This window comes from Sorex fumeus, unplaced genomic scaffold (genome assembly GCF_029834395.1).
Source record: "Sorex fumeus unplaced genomic scaffold, SorFum_2.1 ptg000007l, whole genome shotgun sequence".
NCBI classification, from domain to species: domain Eukaryota; kingdom Metazoa; phylum Chordata; class Mammalia; order Eulipotyphla; family Soricidae; genus Sorex; species Sorex fumeus.
The window spans coordinates 58,871,197-58,892,023 of NW_026606064.1; the positions used below are offsets into that span (position 1 = coordinate 58,871,197).

The window sequence follows — 20,827 nt, forward strand, 5'->3', positions numbered from 1 at the left end:
ACATTGGTTTGGAAAGTTAAATGATATGTCCCTAAAAAAGACACTAAATAAGCCATGGTTTTAGTCAGACTTTTTTTTTATCAATTAAAAATAAAGAAAAGGCCATTCCATGAATTGAAGATCTGCAGATTTGACATCTGTAAATGAAAGATTCTAGCTGTTGAGTTGATTGCACTTTCTGACTTTTTGATGTGAAAGAGTGTGCTCTCTATGCAGAGTCCAAATAATCAAAGGAATTGCCCTTTAGCCAAAGCTGTCTCTCAGTGGATGTGATTGAAATGTCAATAAAACTCACAAATAGTCTCCAAACTTTTCCCATGGGGCTCCTAAGGGCATACTCAACGGAGGACACAGATATCAGTATTGCTTTTAAGGCCACTCTTTTCCATATGTGGGCACTCATGTCAGTTTGGATCATTTGGAACTGGCGTGTCATTGGGATTGTTGGTGCATTCAAGCTGCCCATGGAGAGGTGTGAGACAGCCATAAGGCCGACAGCTGGCCCTCTTCAGGAGCGCAGAACAAGGAGGCTGGGGTGGTTTTCTAAAGTCAAGATGAGAATGTGCTTTTAGGGTTGCTCCATGCCTCGTGCCCCCTGGATTCTTGAAAACAAATAAACAAGCAAAAACCCTAATCTCTGCTTCTTTCAATGAAGCCCTTCATATTATCAGGGAATCACCCTGATCTTGACCCTAAGTCAAATTGACAACATGATGCCAGGGGAACCCCTGAGTGAGGGTCTGTCTAGTCCAAGTGTTTAGAGGTCAAGATATTTGCATAACCATCTCCAAAGGAAACCCTAAACTCTTCGGGGATGTTGAATATTGGTTTACTGGTATTTGCTGTCCTCACATGTGAGCTAGGTATTTTGAAAGAGGGAGCTAGAAATTTCTCAGGAGTCTTTCTTAATTGCTTAGTCCTTTGCCAGCACTATAAAGACTTCTGGAGAATGCCATAACGGCAGCCACAGAAATGGAAGGAAAGCAACACTTCTTTGGGGCTTGCTAGAGCAAATCAGCAGACACACTTTCCTGCTTTGTCACATTTCACATTGGAGTCAAAAAGAAAATTCGTGAACAATGTGCTAAAGGGCTTTTGGGAAATATGGGGGACACAAGAAACAAATTGGAGCCCTGGGGGGCCAGGACACCACTGTTACTGCCCAAGGGACTTCTTTTATGCTGAAGCTGGGACCTTCACCAGGCCCATTTTGTCATTTTACAGTATTGGAAGAGAGTGCTGATGCTTATATGGGAGGAAATTGACTTTCATTTTGTCTAAATGAGAGAAGCATGCTTGCCTTTGTAAAGGCCATCCACCCACCACTGCCTCATTTTCTTCTTGCCCACACATCTCACAGATTTAGCCTACTGCCTTCTCTGTCATTTTTGCTCCCTGATCTTCTGCCCAAATCTCTTTCTTCTTAATCTCACTAAACTGTGGAACAGGTTCTCTTCTTTCCCTCCACCAATACTCTCTCTGGAATAACCACACTCAATGTCTCCTGTAAGTGAGCAAGGGAGAACATATAGTCCTCACCAGCAATTGGTTCCATTCAATTGTCTGATGAGGATGTTTGACCTGTTGGTTCAAATTGCAATCTGGGTGACTTTTAGCTGTTATACCATGAGACATTTCATTCTTTTGATCACTTTTATCACTTCATTTATCTTTGATCACTTCATTCTTTTCCCCAGTCTTCTTGTGGCAAAGTCTTCCACATAAAGTGGCAAACTTTATGTCCTTTGCCCAAGCCTTGAAATTCTGGGTCCTTCCAGCTCTGCTTCCCTTTTTCCCCCCTACCTTGAAACTAGCAGTTCTCAATGCTGCCCTGGTTCACAAACAAGTGGTATTCATCTCTTGGAGCTATTTTAAGATCCCTGTCCATTTCTTTACTCCAAGAGCAGCATTGCTGGTTGGTGTTTACTAGTCAATTACTAAAGCTGATTCTATCCCTGGGTGTACCATAATTTGGAAACTGTCATAAATGAAGTACTGTGCCAGTCCTACCAGTAGTCTGTGGCCTTCATAGCTGGGTACCAGATATTATGTCTGTATCCCTTCAGCAGTCATCAACAGTCTATAGCCAGCTCATCTGATCCATTGTTTAAGTTACCTGCCGTCATTTGGAATTTGGAGTTTCATGTTTAGCCCTCTTCTCATTTGTAGTTCACAGGTAGACTCTCAAAGTATTTCTCCTCTTTTAATTATCTGTGTACTCATTTCTCTCCCAGACCTGACCTCTGACTACTCTCAGGGAAAGTCTACATATCACTCATCTTTGGATATTAGGCATAAGTGTACATAAAATATTCATAAGCTGTCGAAGTTCTCTAGGGGTGTTTATATAACCCTATGACTTCTTCCCCCATAGGTGGTGCTTCATTCCGGAAGCAATGATAGTAATAAATGACAACTTTCTCAAGAGATAGGCTGTTCCCTTCCTCCCAGAGACTTTTTGCAGTGTTTTGGTTTGCTTTGATATTCTTTTTTGCTTTTAAATAAGGCAGAACTTCTCTCAAAACACACAAATAGGATTGAGTCACCTGAATACAACAATCAAGGGGAGTGCTGGGTTCCATTTTGTGTTCCATGGTCAAGGGCAAGATTTAATTTACTCAAAGATGGTGACCAGAGTTGCAGGAAAACCTCAAGAAGTCAAGATCAGCCTGTCAGCCTGGACCAATGAGGTCCTTCTTTCTGTCACGTCCCCTTGCTCTGTTTTCCTGCCCCACCTTCCTCGCCTGCTTTCTTCCACTCAGAGAAGCTCAGAGACATAGATGAAAGGGATAGTTCTGGGTATGTGAAGTTACATCCTTCTGCACTACTGGATCCAATGCCCTAAGCCTCAATTTCCTCATCTCTAAAATGCAAACAATACCATCTACCTTACAAAGCTGTTACAGAAACTGGTAATCATGTGTATATGTTATTATTTTGAGAAGATAATGGAAGTCTGTAGGCACAGTCCACATCCTCAAACTGGCACATAACAAAAATCAAGGAACCTCTAATGCATTATTCATCACACCTTGACATGACTTTTTTAGAACATTCAGCCAGAATATCTTTGATCTGTTTCCTCTTCATTTGCTATTCTGAGCTTAGAACATAGGATAACTAGCTCATCAGTTCAAAGAATTTTTTTCTTAAATGAGCATCTGTTTATGTCAAGCTCTCAGGTTCCTAAATGTACCTGGTTTCCTGAAGTTGGGGGTATATGAGCTGATAAAAACTCAGGTGGTGTCATGGAATTTCTCAAATAGATAATTAAGTCTGCCTGACACGTATGTGACTTGTATCTATTTGCAGATACTGTGGGAAGGTGAATCAAGCAAGAGCTCAGATTTTCCAGAGAGCAACTGCAGAATTTTAATTAGCTTCAAGTCCGTGTCCCCGTTGCAAATAGCGGATCTTAAAGCATGTCTTCAATAGCATCTCAGTGATTGTTACCATTTGGAAAGGAAATGATTTACAGGATGCATTTTGGTAAACTAAGAGAAGCAAGAAAAGCTATATCTCATTATATGCTTGGTGCCTCCATAGAATTACTGTTATAGAAATCTTTAAAAATAGTGATAACAGGGCTAGAGAGATATTATAGGGGTTAAGATATTTGCCCTGCATGTGGCCAACCCCAGTTTGATATCCAACATCAGGTATGATCCCTGAGTACCACGGAGTGATCCTAGAGCTGAATCCTTGGGCTGGAGCAGCACAGCAGTAGGGCGTTTGCCTTGCACGCAGCCAAGATGGCCAACCCGAGTTCGATTCCTCTGCCCCTCTCCGAGAGCCCGGCAAGCTACTGAGAGTATCTCGTCCGCAGGGCAGAGCTTGGCAAGCTACCCGTGATGTATTCGATATGCCAAACACAGTAACAACAAAGTCTCCAATGGAGACGTTACTGGGCCCGCTCGAGCAAATCAAGGAACAACGGGAGGATAGTGACAGTGACAGTGAGATCCTTGAGCACAGAGTCAGAAGTAATCTTTTAGTACAGGCGGGTGTGGCCCAAACACAAATAGTGATGACAACAAGGTAGATTTACCTCCTGTTCTCACTAATACTCTAAGGCAGTACTGTTCATTCCAGTCAACTGCCTATGGGAAAATAAATATTCAGATTAGTGCAGTCTTCTCCCATACTTCCTGGCTACATGTTGTCATCAAGCACTTGAAGTAGCTAGTGTGATGTAGGCCTGGATGATTAATTTGACTTAATTTTAATTAACTGAAATTGAAATAGATACACATGGTATGAGACTGATGCTAGCCATATATCTTGTCCTCAGTTACAGGGGTGGGGGTCAGGAGGAAACCCAGAAGGGATCCAAGGAGCCAACCACCAACACAGTCAAAATCCATGAAGCCTGTGGATTGGGTACTCAGGTTTTTATTCCACAACCCATATGAAAACAGTTTGAGAGAGGCAAACAAATACATTGGCAGTAAGTGAACGTTAAGCTGGGTGAGTAGTGGTTCTCTGGAAAATCAGCTACAGGTTATACTTCATTTCACCTTTGATTGTGCATGATATCTTACTGCCCTCAGAACACACCCTTAAATTTTTACTAAGATCTTCCGGACTGTCTGACAACTTTATCCATTGCTTCTTCCTCCGTTTCCTGAAGGTGCTATGATCCTTTCTGGGATCCCACTATCAACTCAATCAACAATGAGTTACAGAATAATGCATTCTGGTCTTTTCTCTCTGGTTTTCAGTAGAATGTGTCCTCTAATTCCAAACACTTAAATGTCTCTTCATGAAACCTCTTTAGAAACTCTAAAGAGATTCGTATTCTCTTTAAATGAGAATCTGAAGATATTTGCAGCAGCTCTGTTGGACTAAAATCTTCAATCTTATAATTCCATCCACCATTCCCTTATTTGCTCATTGACTTCATTGGCCCAGGATATCCCGCCCCCCCTTTTATTTAAACGTTAAATGTCATATTGATGAGCTGAATCATGTTTGTGGTTCTTTCTTCAGTCATGCAATTTTCTTGATTCCACTATTTCTTATACTTGATTTCACAGTTAGTCTCTGAAGTCTTTGCTTGTTTTGATTTTTTGGTTTTCGCTTTTAGGTTATACCCAGCTGAGGGCTCTTGCTTCTGACTCTGTTCAGGGTTCACTCCTAACGGTACGTGAAGGACCATATGCAGTGCTAGAGGTCCAACCTGGGTCAGACAACCACCATTTATACTGTGCTACCTCTCTGGCAGCCTTCTCTTTGCTTATTTTCCATCAGGATGGCTACATTGTTTTTGAACTAGTAGCTAATCCACGGGTGCTTTTCTGGGAATTCCTTCATAGACTTCTTAGCATTTTCCATGTTTTATTCCTACTCTTAAAAGTGTATGTGGGAGATGTTAAACCGTGCCATCATGCCTGCCCAGAGGGGAAAGGGTGTTGCCCCATTCGCCCTCTCCTCTCTGGAAAGAAAGATGGTGGCCGCACAGGAGCCTTGTGGATAGCAGGTTTGAGCCGGGGGTGGGGGGCGGCAGGGACCTCATGGGAAGGGGGGCGTTCCGGTCCGTCCTTCACGCCCTACCGAGGTCACCAGTTGCCCCCCACAAGCTGCTGTCCGGCACGGCCATGACTCCAGAGCACAGAAACCAATCTCTTAACTATCTAACTTTTAATAGAAATACTTCCAGGGTTATTAAGTAAAATAGCAGAAATCCAAAACCACGCGGCCGCTATTGCAGCCGCGTGACATCATTCAATTCTTAAACCCAGCTGTAGAAAGCAAATCATTTCACAACGCTTTTTCAGCATTCTGATTTTTTTGGGGGGGGGGGTCGTAAACTCTAAATAATAATGGTGCATCTTTTATCGAAACAATGAATCTAGTCAAAATAGATAGAGTGTTAACTAGAACTCATCTGCCTCACAGGAATTGGGAGGGGTGGGAGGTGGGGTTCTATTGGGGTTCGCGGTAAAAAATAAGTATTGGTAAAGGGAAATGTGTTTGATATTTACATGACTGAGACCTAAACCTGAAAGCTCTGTAACTTTTCCCACAGTGATTCAATAAATAAATAAATTATAAAAAAAAAAAAAGAAGTGCATGTGGGAGATGAAACTTAACACTTGTTCCCAACTCTTCTTGTCCCTAACTTTGAAACCTGAAACAACATTATAAAAGTCTTCATCATTTCCAAGCCTTTACAATAATTCAAATTTCTCATTCCTTTTTTATTTCTGCTAAATTAATCAGGATTTATAAAAACTCTCATTTAAGGGCTTTGGAGATGTGGCTAAAATGGTAGAGCTGTGCATTGCCTTGCATGTTTGAAGCTGTACATTCAATCCCTGAGCACTTCTAAATGTACATTCCATCTCTATTCCATCTCTCTAAATCCAGTCAAGTAACTATGTCTCTTTCGTTTCTTTTTTTGCAAATGGAGATTTCTTTGCTGATTAATGGCTTTCCCTTGAGAAGGATTTTGTACAGGGATTAAAGTTCATGCTTTTGGGGCTAGAGCAATAGCATAGTGGGTAGAACGTTTGCCTTGCACGTGGCCAACCCGGGTTTGATTCCCAGCATCCCATATGGTCCGCTGAGCACCGCCAGGAGTAATTCCTGAGTGACGAGCCAGGAGTAACCCCTGTGCATCGCCAGGTGTGACCCAAAAAGCAAAACAAACTAGCAAACAAAAAACAAAGTTCATGCTTTGCATGTGACTGACCCCAGTTTGATTCCCAGAAGGCACGTGGATCCCAAGCATTTCCAAGTGCAGCAAATATTCCCAAGCACTGCTGGAGTGACCCAGGTAATACTTGGCACCACATGGCATTGTCACGTCTTTACACTGCACTGCTAGTCCAGTTGTCAGAGAATCAGAGGGAGGGGACCTTGAGCCTCCTAAGTACAACTTGGGAGGTCCCCCACACACAATAAATTATTTTTGCTTTCTAATAGATCTTATCACTGTATCATTGCCATCCCGTTGTTTGTCGATTTACTCAAGCAGGTGCCAGTTACGTCTCTATTCCTCCCAGCCCTGAGATTTTAGCAGCCTCTCCTTACTCATCTTTCCCAATGATTGGAGGCTCTTTTAAGGTCAAGGGAATGAGACCTGTTATCATTACTGTTTTTGGCAAATGGAATACGCCACGGGTAGCTTGCCAGGCTCTGCCATGTGAGCAGGATACTCTTGGTAACTTGCCAGGCTCTCTGAGAGGTAGATATAAAAATATGTATTTCTTCATAAATCGATCTTATAAGGTACCAAATTCTTGATATAAATGAAAATTCCTTTTAGTAACTATCTACTTAGACTCTTGCTATGTGCCATGCCTTGTGCTAGGGAAATAGCAATAAAAAAAATGAAAAATAAAATTTTAAGCCTGTGGAGATTTATGGGGAATGGTGTAATAAAAATATGAGCACAGATGGTATAATTTTAGATTTTCATTAGCTTACTAGGAATGCTATCTACAATAAAGATATCTAAACCTGTAATTCTTAGCCCATAGGAATATTGCGACAATTAGGAGAGTTAATATATGAGTAATAGATAGAGAAGAGCTCATTATTTCTTTATTTATTTTTGGCTTTGGAACCATACCCAGGGGATACTCCCAGCTCCTTGGGCTTACTCCTGGCAGTGTTTGGGAGGCCACGTAGTAACAAGGATCAAATGAATCCAGGCTTCCAGCATGCAAAGTCTGCATCCAGCCATTTGAGTTACCTCTCCAGGCTGGGCTTTTTACTACTGGTAGAAAATTTGATTTTTAAGCAGAGTCTTATCATTAAAGGATTTTAAATCTTATTTTAATTATTTTTGTAATAAAAGACAAGATAACCTTCTTATTTTACTTCAGAGATATCTAAGGGGTGTCACTGAGAGGTAGCATATATCACTAAAGCATGAGGGAGTGTTACAGAGAAGAACAGAACATTTGCACCCTCCAAGGCAGAGTGGAAGTTGTCCATGCACCATAGTAGCCTCTGTCTGGGATAACATAAGAGGCTAGGACTGATGCTGGCTCCCTGGCTGGCTTTGAGACCTTTCTGGGAACTAAATCACTCCCACCTGTCTTCCACAGGGTTTTCTATGACAGAACCATGACTGAGCTTTGACCTCAATTCTATTGCCATAACTATTCTCATAATAATGAAGGGTGTTTCTCAGCATACAAAGACCAGTGACTCAGATTCATAAACTTTGAGTTGGGAATAATTTCACATATTTTATGGTCTCATATCTATTTCACAGATAATGCAATGTATGTGTGTGCTACATAACACAAATACACAAGTGTACACACATAAATAATCAGTCTTCTGAGTCCAAACATGCTATTTTTTGTATTGTTGTTTTAAGGACTGACAACAACTTTGAGAAATTAAATTTTTCAGAACTACTCAATGAGCTTTTCCTGCTGGTTCATGTGTGAAGGCATTGGAATTCTAATATGGGGGGAAAATTCAAAGTGAGAATGGTGAGATAGACGGCACAAAGCAAATAGAGTGAAAATATACCAAAGGAAATGAACTCTAGCTCGAATAGTTCATGGGAGAGGTGGAGGGCCAATGCTCTAGAAACCAAGGAATCAGAAGCTAATTCATAGAGGTCTTACAATCTAGAACTCACACAGGAAAAGGAAAGAGATTTTAAGGTACAGGGCTTATAAGGCCGGAGAGCATTATAGGTGGGACAGAAGCAGGAAGACTTCCAGAAAGAACATTGCATATCATGCAAAAGGGGTCTGAATGGGATTAAGTCACATGCTGTTTGTTTTACTTCTGCTGTGTGGGTAACTGAACAAGGGTCTCTCACACATGTGAGGTATGTGCTCTCCCACTGACTCACATCCCCATCCAATCTCAGGTTTCTAATAGAAGAATCTCTTCATTAGAACTGTGCTTCATACTAAAACTAGCTGGAGAGAGAATAGAGGCTGAAGAATGCAACAGCTCAATTCTTTTGTTAACAAGTTACCTGTGATAATAATTGCTAACAGGGATTGAATGTGCTAAGAGCTTCACACACATTAGCTCCCTAATTGTCACCACATTCCTGTGGGCTAGAAGCTTTCATTATTTCAATTTTACAGGTCAGGAAACTGAAGCTTAGAGAAGTTAACATTCAGGAAATAGGAGATTGGAGAGTCAGCCACGTCAGTTTTTTCCCCCCCTCTTAACTGGGGGTGGGAGGGTGAGGGGGCTCATTTACTCAGCATTGTTAATACCATGTTGACAATGGTTTTGTGGAGGGGGTCATAAAAGAGGGAGGTGAAAATAATTTTTAGGCATCCCTTCCCCAATCCCTGCACTGTGCCTAGTGTTGATAAAGGCTAAGAAGACAAAAGCTAAGTTGAACATGCTTGTCACCAAAATTGCACTTTGGGTGACACTTAAATCCTGAGGAGTGGTTCCTTCAGCCAATTTTTCAGTGTAATACTTCAACATCAGTTTGTATGTATTGAAATAATACCATTTTAACATCGATGAAAGAAAGTTAAGAATCAGGAAGGTAACTATGTTATAAAATAATCCACATAATTTTTTCCAAAACTAATGCCAGTGGAGTTGTTATAATTTTACTATTTGCTATTGCCAATTAGTTTTGACTCTGGTGGACATAACCACTTTTGATAAGTAGAGAAGATCAAAAGCTGATTTTACAATTCACATGCCAGCATTCAGAATTGTGATTTTATGTTCTATATTCTAAAATAGTTCAGTCTTTTTGTTAATCTAACTGTACTAACCTTTTCTAGTCATTTCTTTGTGGAAACATCTAGGAAGCAATACAAGACTCCCTTTAGAACAAAACACCCATGTCAGTAAGATCCTAACTGGTAATTTTATTCTGGAGCAATAGAACCATTATTATTTATGAGAATTTAAGCATTAATTGTGATCTCAGAAAAAGGTGACATGCATTGTGAAAATCCAAATATCAGCATGACCAGATTTTGTCACTGGGAAGCCAGCAGTAGCACCAAAAGTTCATCTGGAGGAACACAAAATGAGTCATACACCTTGGAGTCTGCATTCTATGCAAGGTGTCCATTCTCCCACCCAACTTCTCCGTTATCTTCCTCACTGGACTTGCCTTGGTGGTAGCCACTAACCTCATTGTAAGGAGGCCTCAGCCACACACAGGGACCTCTACCCTTACATTCACTACTCAGGGCACCTAGGGTTATGCCCTCCTCCTCTTTTAGGATTCTTCTCTCCCCCGTGATTGTCTTGACTTTATTAAGACTAGAGACTTAAAGGGTCAGGGTCTGAGTCACTTTCCGGTAAATCTGTTAGTGGGCTTTCAGTAAGCCTCCACAAGAAGTATAGAAATAAATTTATAATCAACTTCAAAAACATTCCTAGGCAGTTGATCCTGAAACCCCATCATTTCAGAAAGAAGGTGAAATTCCTAGCTGCTTCCTAACTACATAAGAGAAAGCTTCCTGATTTTAAAAAAAGAAGTCCTTTGAACCTTTCATTTATAAAATATGCACCGCGTGGTGGTTTGCCCTTCTTGTCCTAAGACACCTTAGTCAGGAGATTATGTTCCAGAAATACATCCCCAGTCTAATCTTGTGAGAAGAGTGAGCAGGAAGAGACTGGTTGTCAGCAGGTGTTGGAGCTATGTACATAGCCCGCAGACGTTTTATCTACATTCAGAGTAAGAAATGGAGATTGTAAATATCTACATTGAATTTTGGAGACAAACATTTTATCAGAGAGAAAGACTCTGGGCATGGAACAGAATTATCTCCTCAAGCATAAGGATCACACAAGAAGGTACAACATCATCATCCCTGTATTCAGTTCCTGTTTGAACGGCTAGCCAACTGTCCTTTCACCCAAGATTTCAGAGTCTACAGGAGATTTCAGTCAACAAATGCTATCCCCCAGTTTTTTGATGTAAGTAATCAATAACTTTGTCACAAAATCATATTTCAGCCTCCTTTTATTCTCTCTTGCTTTCTCTCAGCTTTGGAGCAGGTATACTCATTCTCTGATCCCCAACCCTTGTTGTTTTTTACTCTTCTTAATTCCCTTCTTCTTTCTTTCCTTCTTTCTCCCTAGTTCTCTCTCACCTTCTGTCCTCCCTGTGCCTCCACGCCTCCTTATTCTAGAGCCCCCTTGTATGATTTTCCAGTCTCTGCTCCTTCCTGTACACAACCATCCTCTTCCACCTAACCCCTCAACCCCTTGCCACAGACACATTTCTGTGTTTGGTCTGCCTCTCCCCCTGACTTTTCCCTTCTCCCATCCGAATTTCACTGATCTCTGTCAAATGCTTCACTTTTCCTTTCAAAGAAGAACCTCCATTCTGGGCTCCTCCCATCCATCTCTGCCCCTTGGGCTGGAGAGCTGGAGGTCTGTATTCACCTCCACACCTTGTGCTTGCTTGCTCAGAACATCTATTGTCTTCTCAAACTCAACGTGGAACAAGTTTCACTTTTCCCCTACTCCCAAACAGACTGTCTCCACACTTCCTTTTATAGTTAATGGTGTCACCATTTCCCTATTCTTCTAAGTTTAAAATATGAGGTTAGTTTGATTGGCACCTCAGCTAGTCAGTCACCTTGTCTATTGATTTTTCCTTAAATATCTCCCTAATATCTATTCCTCCCACTCTGCATTCCTTGAAGCTGCCTTAGCTCCTGCTCTCATTACCTCCACATTTGATTACCTCTCTCTGCACTAGATGTGGTAGGGTTGAAGGGGTAGGGAATGAAGGGACTATTTGTGGGTTTTCCCCAGAGTGTCATATCACTTGGCCACTAGCAAGAAGAGGAGGTCTTAGGCCAAGAGCTAGAGAGTTAACCATGATTTAATCTTCAGACAGTCTTCCAATGGAGTTCCTATAATACCAACACTGTCCTCAGCTCTGAAATCTAATAGTGAACACAACTGGGTCCCTGTCTCCGTGGTATTAGGCACAAGAGGAAAGAGACCATCCATAACAAAGAATATATGATAGGATTGGCAATGATGAATCACAGAACTTGTGTATAAAGAAAAATAAATTCAGATAAATGGAATAGAAAGTGAATGGGAAGAATGGACAACCCACACATGGAAAAAATGCTCTGTGTCATCAGGGAAATGCAAATCCAAACCACAATGACATACCACTTCACACCCACCAGGATAGTTATAATAGAAAATAACAAATGTTGGCGAGGCTGTGGAAAACTGGAAACTATCACATGTTGCTGATGGGAATGCAAAATGGTGCAGCTGCTGTGGAAACAGTCTGGCAGCTTCTCAAAAAGTTAAACATAGACTTACCATATGAACCAGCAATTCCACTCCTACGTAGACACCCCAGAGAATTGAAAACATGTGTTCAAACTGAAATTTGTACACGAAAGTTCATAAAAGAAGTATTCATAATCATTGGAAGGTGAGAAAAGTTCAATGTTCATGACAGGATAAAAGAATAAACAAGACAAGATTCATAAAGACCATGGAATATCAGTCAGCCATAAAAAGGGTGAGTAATGGTTCCAGATGCTCCCTGATGAAGCTTTAAGAGTATTCTCAGTGGAAGAAGCCTGATATAAGAGGCCTCACAGTAAGATTTAATTTAAGAAAATGCACAGACAAATCCATCAGGAAAAAAAATGGCAGATTAGTATTTCTCAGAGGCTGGAAAATACAGTAAAACTAGTTCATTGGTACAGCATTTTTCAAGGTTTATCCTTTGGGACTAATGAAAATATTCTAGAATTAGATGGTGGAGTTGCAGACATACCAATTACCCCTGAGACCAGGTGAAAGTGCTCTAATTAGAGTGCATGCCTAACACACACTCAACCCAGGTTTGATTTCTGGCACCATGTGGATTTCTGAGTATTGTGGACCATAGCCCTGGAACCCATAAGCACCACTGGGATGAACCCAGCTAATCACCAGTACTACAGGGCCAGAGCAGCACTGCATCTTTGGGCCTGTGCTTTGAAATTTTAACTTGATTGACCAAGTATCTCTAGGACAGTTCCGAGGTACTCTTGAGTACTGCTTTGGAGTCACCAAAAAAAAAAAATCAAGATATGAAGGAGTGGCTGGAGCAATAACACAGTGGGTAGGGCATTTGCCTTGCATGCAGCAGACCCGGGTTCAATTCCCAGCATCCCATATGGTCCCCTAAGCACCACCAGTAGTATTTCCTTAGTGCATAAGCCAGGAGTAACCCCTGTGCATCGCCGGGTGTGACCCAAAAAGAAAAAAAATGGAGGAATACTAACTGTATCTTTAAAAGTAATTAAAAGCGGGGCCAGAGTGACAGTAAAGGGATAGGGCATTTGCTTTGCACGCGGCCAACCTGGGTTGGATTGCCAGCATCCCATATGGTCCTCTGAACTCTGCCAGGAGGAATTTCTGAGTGCAGAGCCAGGAATAACCCCTGAGCATCACCAGGTGTGAACCCAAAAAGCCAAAAATTTTAAAAAATAATAAAATAATTAAAAGGTAAATTTTGTGTTAACGGTGTATGATCACAATAAAACATGTGAATGGGGGTGGTCATGGATTCCCCTTGGCTAGGATGGATGGGGAAGCCTCTCTGATAAGGATGTCTTTGGATAGAGACCTGAGCCAGGAGGATTGTAGCCTTGCCATGATTGAGGACAGCCAAAGCAGAAGTCGGTGGTCTGAGTCCACTTTTCTCATAATATTCCTGCCCAGAGGTCACAGAAGTTTCCTCTCCATTCACCTCCATTTCCTCTCCCTCTCTACCAGCATGTAGGGATACAGATCTTGGCGGTTGTCTAGACAGACAGCCCCTTCTGCCTACACCTTTACCGGCAGAACTGCTCCTTAGGGCCACGTGGATGCTGAACACATTTTAGGTCTCATTCCAGGGAACACATTTCCCTCACACCCTCTCTGGCTCAGACCAAGGATAGGAGCAGAAGCTCCACTCATCAGCTGCTCTCTAATTTATATTTCCCCATCCATCATTGGGTGCGATTGAGAAAATGCAGTGAGAAGACTGAAAGGTGCCCAGCTTTGCTCTGATATACAGTGGTTTTGTGAGAATGAATCCAAAGCTTGGGAGTGAGCACCTCATTTTGTACTATCTAATATTATTTGGTAAGTAGTTCATGAATGTAAGTAGAAATCAAAATTGATGATAAATTCCGATGATGACAGAGACTTTCCGAAACCCAGTGACTAGTTGAATACAGAGTACAAAGAATGTTTCAATCATTATTGAGTAAATGGTCAAAAGGAAAGGAAGAGACAAAAAAAAGACAGAAAAGAAAGAAACAAAGAGGAAGGAACGAAGGAAGGAAGGGAGAGAGGGAGGGAGGTAGGGAGGAAGGAAAAGGGACAGAGAGATAGTACAGGGGTAGGATGCTTGCCTTGCACACAGTCAACCTGAATTCAACCCCCAGCATCCCATATGGTCCCCTGAGGACCACCAGGAGTGATTCCTGGGTTCAGAGCCAGGAGTAACCTCTGAATACTGCTGGGTGTGGCACAAAAACAAAAAAAAGGAAGAAGAAAAGCTGGTATGTATGATGGCAAGTGTTTAAAAAATAAATGACCCCTCGAAATGAACTGTTATTTTGAGAGACTATAGTTATTAGCACTGTCTGTTATTGGCATTCAAAGAAAATTTCAACAAATTTTAAAATAAAGGCAAAAAGTCTTTGAAGTTCAATTAATGAAGAGAAGCACAAGTTAAAAGTATGAGACTGTGTTGTAAAGCAATATTTTTGAAAATGTAGGAGAGATGTGTGATAGATGACAAGGAGATAATAACCAGGTATGTAGATAAAGAGAGAGAGATAGGCAGGTGGGTAGAGACCAATGACAGGTAGAGAGAGAGGTGACAGGTGGGTATATGATAAATAGATAGATATAGATAATAGGGAGATAGATAGTAAATAGGTAAATGGGTAAATAGGGATAGATGAATATAGGAGAGAAAGAGAGAGGTAAGTATTTAGATGTATAGGAAGATAAATAGACACATAGATTCATAGAGACATAGACAGATAGTGGCACCCAAGTACTTGAATAGAAAATAACAGTGGAAAGAGATTCAGTTCCTCTCTTTAATTCAATAAGTAGACATGACACAAGATAAAACCAGGACCAATTCCTGTGTGTGTGTGGACATATGAGGAGCTTACTTCAAGCCACTGTTCTGGTGAGATGAGACCAAGCCAACTATGTTACACGACCTGGACAGCCAGTTGTGTCATGTGGGTACCCCGGAGCCTGTCCATTCGGCCAACACCAGCCGTCTCTCCACACACAGAACCAGCCTGCAGCTCTCTCGGGTTCTTGCTTCACACTCAGTCCCTCTCAGAGAAACAGACAGAAGCTCATTGGAGGTAAAGAGGCAGAAAGCATCTGGCTATTCCTCAGGCTGACACAATTGTTTTAATCATCTTTTCCACCAAACAATGAAAGAGGAAAGAAAATGTTTTACCTGAGGAGATTCCTGATTTCGTCAGAATAATCTAAAACGGAATATGGAAAAGCAACACAGACACATCTTCTGTGGGCTCCCGAAATCCCAAATCTTCTCCGAGAGCAGCGTTAAGTTGGAGCTCTGCAGAGGCTGTGTTATTTTAACCACAGCTTTCCAGTCACCAGGGAGGAGAGATGGAAATGAGGTAGGCTGGCAAGCAGAAGCACCCTCCACCTCAATGAAGCAAGCTCTCAGAGCCAGTGAGGAGTTTGGGTACATATGCAGAGCCCTCAAACCAACTTTTCCTAAACCAGAGATCAATCTCTACGGAAAATTCCAAAGGAGTAAGATAAGACACTTGCTGTGTTTTCTAAAAACAGACATGCTAGTATGCCTTGACTGCTCCTGGTTGAGGCAAACACAGCCCAGATATGACCTCTGGGGTCCCAGTTTAGGCAGGAGCAGTTACATTTGTGGGGGACTTTGTTCTGCTATTATAGGAGTTTACCCAGGGCTAAAAACAGAGAATATTATGGAGAAGGATTAGAGCCAGTAGTCAAATCTTTTGTGTAAAAACAAAACCCAGTAGTGAAAATCTATAGGAAATGCCAGAGAAAGGGAGTAGATCATCCGGAATTTGTCCTGTGTGAGTGTGAGATTATGTGTGGGAGTGTATGGGTGTGGTAGCACGTGAAGGGGTGTGACCATGAGTGTGTGAAGGGGTGTGACAGTGAGTGGTGAGTGTGTGTTGGTGTGAACGATTGAGGATTTGAGTATGTGAGTGTGAATGAGTGGTGAATCCATGTGAACGAGTGATTGGGGAATGTGTCAGTATGAATGAGTGTGCGGTTATGAGAAGTGAGGACAAATGCATGTGAATGTGTGAGGGTCTGAGGGTCTCAGTGTGATTGTCAGGGGAGTTAATGCCTCAGTGTGCACATGCGTGAAAGTGTGTCAGTGCAAACAGGGTGGAGATGCAATTGTGGTTCTGTGTGAATGAGTGAGTGTGGTGTGTGACTATGAGGTTGTGTGTATGTGAGTGTGTGTGTGTGTGTGTGTGTGTGTGTTGTGTTTCTCACTTCCCAAACAACATCTCTGCTTGAGTACTCTGCTTCTGAATACTTGTAGTTCTTGCCAAGTGGTCCTTGCTGAGGCTACATCTCTTAAGAAGCAGAGAAGTAACTTCAGCAAGGACCACTTGGCAAGTATTACAAACACCCCGTTAGACCGACCGGGAGGAGGAGAATGATTTATCACAGTGCATTCACAGCAAAAGCTAGAGCCGTTGAAGTGGCCTACGGTCCTTTTACAGCCAGCCCTTCCCAGATGCAAAGGGCTTTCACTCCACTTTTGGAAAGCTCAGCAGTGCTCCTATTAAGCGGGCTCATAACTCAGTTTTATAGAGAGTCTTTCATCTCCAAGGAGCTTGAGGTACATTTACACCAAATTATAAATTATCCTGTGCACAGTCACTGCAGGGAAAAACAGAACTCCTGCCCCGCAGCTGCTGGCCCCGCAGCCAAGCTGGACAGCAGGTCCGGCCACAAGGTTATCTGCTGAAGCACAGTTGGACCTGCCCTCTGACATGGCCCTCTCCTCCTTGCAGTCACCAGGACTGCACAGACCTGCACCCCACTTTTCTTCCTGATTCTCCTAAGTCTGCCCCCAGACACTACCCCTACACCCTGTCCTCCCTACACACACAAAAAGTCACAAAATGGGGTCAAAAAAAGTGGCCACATTTTCACACTCAATGCTCAATGAAGGCCAGCTATGACCCTTGGGCCAAATCCAAACCTGCCTGCTTTGTGAATAAAGTTTTATTGAAACTCAGTCACATTCATTCAGGCATTATCTAAGGCTGCTTTTGTAAGAACAATGGAGTAGAGTATATAAGGCAGGGATTGTAGACAGAGATTTTTGTGACTGCTCTTCTGCATTATTTGATTTTTTTAAAAGATGTCCTAGAGGGGCTGGAGCAATAGTATAGTAGGTAGGCTGTTTGCCTTGCACGTGGATGACCCGAGTTTGAATCCCAGCATCCCATATGGTCCCCTGAGCACTGCCGGGAGTAATTCCTGAGTGCAGAGTCAGGAGTAACCCCTGAGCATTGCCAGGTGTGACCCAAAAAGCAAAATAAATAGATAAATAAATATAAAAGATGTCCCAGAAATAGCATCATTTAAAATCATCTGATTATAATAAGGTTGCCAATCCCATCAAATTAAGGCTTCACTCCTATGCACCTATTTACCTTCAGTTACTTTCTAAATGCCTTTCTCCTGTCACATTGGCGTTAGGACTGCAGCATGGGATTCAGTTCATCATGGCAGTGACCTTTTCCCAATAGGGTGTGGGTGTGTGTGTGCCGGTTGATAGTCAGATGCCTTCAACACAGTAAAGCCAGAAGGGCAGAGGACCAGAGCACTGGGTGGAATCATTTCATAGACTTGCATTCCTGGGCAAGGAGACATCAGCCCCCTGGGGCAGCCCCAGGGAGGAGCAGTGGTCTTAGTACCTGTGAGTCCAGGAGTCTGTCCTGACTCTACATTAGCAGCTGGCCCCTCTAACTGGTATTGCACCCCAAGCAGTGCAGTGTTCACCACTGACATTGTTCTCCTAGTGAATCTGTGACTTTCCTAGAACCTTCAGTAATTCCTTCAATGACTCACTTTAGCAAGAATGACCACCATTTGCCACCAGGAATATAGAGATGTAGGGCTAGTCTGGGTTCTTAAGATCAAGCTATTTGGTCCCCTTTGCCTTCTTGGCCAACTCTTCCCAACTTTCTCACCTAGGTATTATTTTTGGCTCTGTGTGTGTACGTTTGGTTTGGTTTTTGTTTTGGTTTGGGGGCCACATCTGGCAGTGCTCAGGGTTTACTCCTGGCTCTGGCCTCAGGGATACTCCTGGCACAGGCTTAGGGAACCATATAGAGTCCAGGATTGAACTTGGGTTAGCTACATGCAAGGCAAATTACCTGCTGTATTATCACTCTGGTCCACCCACGCACTATTTTGAATGATTATTTGCTGTGATTTTATTTTGATTCTTGGCTTGCTTGTTGTTTTCCTCACCCTTCCTCTACATCACTTTATGGTTTGTGGTTGGGAGAAAAAAAATGGTGGACTGGGGGTTGGAGGGGACGGGGAGAGGAGAGGTTTGGATGAGATTTGTCTCCACTCTTTTTATGTCTCAGGTTACTGTACTATCCACTCCAGCAGGTTCTACCAGAGAGAGGCAGTGAAGGAAACAGGAGGACAGAAGGAAGAGCCAGGGCATAGCCTTCCTTCCACTTCTCTCTGCCTGGGGGAGTACCTCCATCAAGATTCAGTCTTCCTTCCACTCTGCCAGTCTCTAGACCAAGCTTCACTCTGGTGAGTCTGGCTCTGTCCTTTAGCCTGTGGTGGCAGTGTCTTCCTGCTATTACAACATTTCCCAAGTCTCTTGGCCATCTCCATTTGCCTGCCAGACGTGGTCATCAGCAGTATCACTAAAAAGTCAATGAAACAGCCCCTGTTTCTAAAACTTTAAGCATTTCTCATTGTCCTACTCTCCAAAGGATGCCACTCCACACCTGTCTTTGACTTCATGTCCAAGAACACACCACACTCCCATTGACTGGAGATGGGACATGCCCTGGTAGAGAGAATCATTCATCTTGCTTTGAACATGATGACTCCTACAGAGCTACCAGGAGACGGGTGTTATTGGGCCATTGATGTAACTCTTCTGGCCTTTTCAAAAACAACAGTGTTCAAAGAGACTCGTAGATGGAAAAAATCATGATTAGAAACAGCAGCTGGAGTCTTGTTTCACTGACCAAGGGATCCCATGAGGATAAAGTGAGATAAAACAGGGATGGGTCAGTGAAGTGGGTAAATGCTCAGCCAGTGGGGAATTAAGTTTTTGGAAAAAAATTTGCCTGTGTTTTTGAAAAATTTTTATAAACACTTTCTTCTCTAATATGAAAGGATGAGGAGAAGTTAGATATGCAAGTAATAAATAATGACTTTTTTATTAAAGTAAACTTAAATGTCCAGTGGTAATGAATTTAGTATTTTTATTATGACATGGTCTATCCCAAGGACTAGATTGATAACAGTCAAAGAAACAATTATGAAGGTGAAGTAATATCTTGCAAACTAACTGCTTAATAGCCATGTTCCATAGAAAGAACAAAACAAGATATTGGATCTGGCCTGTGGTCAGAGTCTATTTAGAGTCACAAATCCATATAACAAACTAGACTGGATATGGGAGCATGAGCTGATATGTTAAAGTGATTCCAGGTGTAGCTGGACTTTAAAAAGTAAAATTACCTTTTAAAAATAAGTGCTTTTGCAACAATATTCTTCCCTTCTCTTTCCTTCCCTTCACTTCCTTTCCATTCTCTTTCCTTTTTTTTATGTCTAAGGTCATGTATGACTGAACAGTGGGGGCCAGTGCAATAGTACAGCAGGCAGGACATTTGCCTTATACATGTCCAATCTGGGTTCGATCCCTGGCATCCTATATGGTCTCCCCAAGCAGAGTCAGGCATAAGCCCTGAGAATGTCCTGGTGTGCTCCCCCCCCACACACAAAAAAAGCAAACAAAACACAACTAGTGACATGAGCAAAGGCAGGGCTAAGAAACAGCTGAACTAACAGAATTTGGGGCATATTGTATGGACAATAATATAGCAAAGAATATTAAGAAAAATAGAATCAGAAATACAGAGAAACCAACTGATAAGAATTTTAGTGACTCAGTCAAATAAAAAATACATAGGATTTTGAACTTCAGACGAATAAAAAATACAGAGGATTTTATTTTGGAATCAGCTCATTTATATTCTAGCCTCTCAAAAAACAGATTTGAAGTCAATGTACAAGATAGAAGATAATAAGTGAGATATAAAGAGAGTGAAGAATGGGACAGAAAAAAAATACAAATAAACTGGACTGGGGTTGAATATATATATCGGAGCTTTCATTTTCACACTTTGTGTACAATGTTACATCCGGTCCTAGGGAATGTATGTTGCAGACGGTAGAGTCACTATTTCCAGATGGACAAATGCGAATGAAGACATGACAAGATCTGCTCAAATGGACTCAGATGGCAATGGCAGAGCCAGTCTGGAAATATCTTCTTTGGCTTCAAGTCTGGATACGTTGGTATCCAGACTGAGGAAGCTTTTCAACAACTAAGATGGTGGTCAATCAAAATCAGAGATGGTTCTTTCCTTGTTCAGCCCTGAACCCTCCTATTGTGTCTTCTTGAAATGCTCCAACAGAACATAAAGTAAAGTAAAGTAAAGTAAAGTAAAGTAAAGTAAAGTAAAGTAAAGTAAAGGCCCTCCCATTGATCATCAATTTGCTCGAGCAGGCCCAGTAACATCTCCATTGGAGACTTTGTTGTTACTGTGTTTGGCATATTGAA

General features: G+C 42.0%; 1 protein-coding gene across 1 annotated transcript in view; it reads right to left on the reverse strand.

The window, feature by feature from the left end:
* The window catches only part of JCAD (junctional cadherin 5 associated), a 97,920-nt gene extending 82,348 nt beyond the window's left edge, over nt 1-15,572 (reverse strand). The window contains exon 1 of the mRNA XM_056131816.1: nt 15,419-15,572. The gene's annotated coding sequence lies outside the window, so the exon portion shown is untranslated. The remainder of the gene's footprint in view (nt 1-15,418) is intronic.
* Between the last annotated feature and the right edge of the window lie 5,255 nt (nt 15,573-20,827).